Here is a 3,358-nt window from a genome sequence, read left to right as displayed (position 1 = left end):
CCTCCTCCTCCTCCCCCGCTTCTTTCTCTTCACCCCCACCACCTAATCATCACCATCGCTCTCACCAGTATAGCCTGCTATCATCATCATCATCACCATCATTATCACCATCATCATCATCTTCTTTCCGTCTCCTCCTACTCCTCCCCCGCTTCCTTCTCTTCACCCCCACCACCTAATCATCACCATCGCTCTCACCAGTATAGCCTGCTATCATCATCATCACTACCATCGTCGTCATGGCCATCATCATTATAGCCGTCGCCATCATCATCGTAATCCTTATCGCAATAATCATAATAAAGTAATGAAGATCATCGGATGGTAAAGAAGCTTGTCCCCCACCTCCTCCACCCCTCTCTCTCTCTCTCTCTCTGAACATTGCCTTGCCTTCATCGATTCCACCGCCGTCGTCGCGTCACCGTTACTACTACTACTACTACTACCACTTCGACCATCACTAATTGCTATCACTACAACTACAACATACTAGTACTTATTATTGTGCACTACCACCACCACCACCACCAACAACAACAACAACAACAACAACAACAGCAACAGCAGCAGCAATACGACTACTAGTAGTTCTACTATTCTACAGCAACACTGCCACCGTCACCGCCACTACTAGTGCCACCTTTCTACACTAATACCATCATCACCACCAACACTACCTAAACTACAGGTAGCACTTCTATTCTACATTAATACGACGACCACAACCACCATCATCAATCACCACTACACCTATTCAACACTACTACTACTATTACTACTACTAATACTACAATTATCACCGCCACTGCCACCACCAACACCGCTATAACCGAATCACACAGCCACCACCACCACCATCACCACTACTAGTACTACTATTCTATACTAATACAACGACTGCCATCATCATCACCACCACCACCACCACTACAGCCACTGCCACCGCCACAACCACTACTACAATCACCGCCGCCGTCACCACCACCACCACGACCACCACCATCACCACCATAACCAAATCACACCCAGTTACCGAGTTGGACGGACACATGGCTGGAATTATGATAAATCTATTAATAAGCTTCAGGTAGAAAGAAAAAGAAACGAAGAAAAAGCAGGCAACGTTAGTAAAAAAGAGAAGGTGAGTGCCCAGCTAAAATATTCATTTCTATTGTTGGTTATTTTTTTTCTTCTTTTTATACGCTTCTTTATGTAACCCCACTTCGTATCGTCCTGTACGGTCCCCAATGTTTTTACCAACCCTTCAGAGACTAATAAAGAAAACATTATTATTATACCTTAGGTTTATCACTGTCACTATTATTGTTATTATTTTTAGCCCCAGGTCAGTCAGGATCAAGTAGGCCTTTTATGAACAACGAAAACGTTCAAGCTATGATCAGCTCCCTTTTTTGATAGAAAAATTTTGAAAAATTAAGGCATTGTGTATTCTGGACTGTACTGTTTTGAATATAGTCTCTTAATCTTACACAATCGTTTTTTAAGGCGATAGAAAGTTATCTGAAAGCGATTTGACTGCTATTTCTAACAGAGTGAGTGACCACGTTTGGACAATACACCTTCCACGATGTTTGTTTTGCTCCGTCTCAGGCGTGAAGTCCCTAGAAAATTTTAAAACAAAATTTTGAAACATAATGTATCCTGAATTACATTACCTTCAATAAACTGTCTTTAATTTTCTCTTATTAAGGCGAAACTACGATTTGAGGGAGATTGGACTGGTATTTCTAGCAAACGGAGCAACCACGTTAAGACACAGCATTCCCATTATTATTGTTTAGCTGCTTCTCAGACTTAACATCCCTAGTATTTTTATTCATTTTTTTCTTTCAAACACCGTTTATCTAGGACTATCCAAGGTGTCCTCTTTACTTATTAAAGACAATATTTTGTATTCCGAGAGAAATTTGGCTGTTATTTCTTGCATGTCCTACGGCTGTGCTAGAAGCACCCTCTCATTCATTCGAAAATTCAGAGATCACTGCTGTTCCAATCGTGACCTTACCGTCTTTTATTGTTTGTTGTATTTATTGTTGTTTAGCGTCAGGTAAATTCAGATCGAGTAGACTTATGATCAAAGACTCTCCAGCGGTGACCATCCAGCTTTATGTTTCGGATAGTCTATGTAGGACTACATCACCCGATGTGTTCTCCCTCACGACGAAGGCAGCAACGTAAGCTTCACCTTTGTTAATTAATCGTTTTGTTAATTAATCAACGTTGCTAGTGTCTTTTGGAAAGGCATCAATGCCGCCACCTCTTGTTTCGTTCATTTTCTCTCATAAAAATAAATACAAATAACAATAAAAACACGAGAACCTTACGTTTATGTATAAGTATGAATATATATATAGATATGTGTGTCTGTATGCATATGCAGATGTGTGAATAGGTATGTGCGTATTTATTTATGTATGTGTATATGTGGTTATATGTGCATGTATATAAAGACGTGATGTATGTGAGCAGATATGCGTGTACGTGTATATGTATTTATGTGTGTATGCATGTATATATATATCTGTGTATGTGTGTGCTCATATGTACCTGCGTATGTACATAAATATATATGTATATATTACGGTGTATATGCATATATCCATGTAGGGATGCATGTTTATATGTGTGTATGCATGCTTGTATTGAACAAAGTGACTTGATATAGTTATTCCGATTACTTTACGTTCTGAGTTCAACTTTGCCATTCATCTTTCCGGGGGTTGATAAAAAAAAAAAGGGATAGGTACCAGTCTAGGCCGGAGGGATGACGAAATATGTATGTGGTATTTGTTGCTGGTCTTTTAATCTTTCTGAGTTCACCTGCCATCATGAAACGGTGGTTGCCGAGTGGAAAGGAGGCTTGTTCGCGGGGGAACCGTTAATCTTCCATATGAAATATAATAAAAAAATTGAAATAGGAAAAAAAAAAAAATACTTGTCCAAATCTGACTCTTAGAAGATAACGGGAACTTTCTAGAGGCAGGTCCATGGTCACGTGATATGACTAGCCTAAAAATAGCGTGTGTATGTATGTATGTATGTGTGTGTGTGTGTGTATGTATGTGTGTATGTATATGTGTATATATGTGCGTCTATATAGGTAGGTATGTGTGTACGTATGTGGTATTTGTTACTGGTCCTTTATGTATGTGTTTATGTGTATATATGTGTCTATATAGGTAGGTATGTGTGTAGGTATGTATATATGCGTGTATATAAGTATGTATAGATATGTATGCGTGCATGTCTGTATGTAAATATGTAAAAGTATGTGCGTGTATGTAGGTATGTGTGCATGTATGTGTATGTATGTATATATATATATATATATATATAT

The sequence above is a fragment of the Octopus bimaculoides genome, chromosome 7, assembly GCF_001194135.2.
Source record: "Octopus bimaculoides isolate UCB-OBI-ISO-001 chromosome 7, ASM119413v2, whole genome shotgun sequence".
Lineage (NCBI taxonomy): Eukaryota > Metazoa > Mollusca > Cephalopoda > Octopoda > Octopodidae > Octopus > Octopus bimaculoides.
This window is presented reverse-complemented; position numbering follows the sequence as displayed.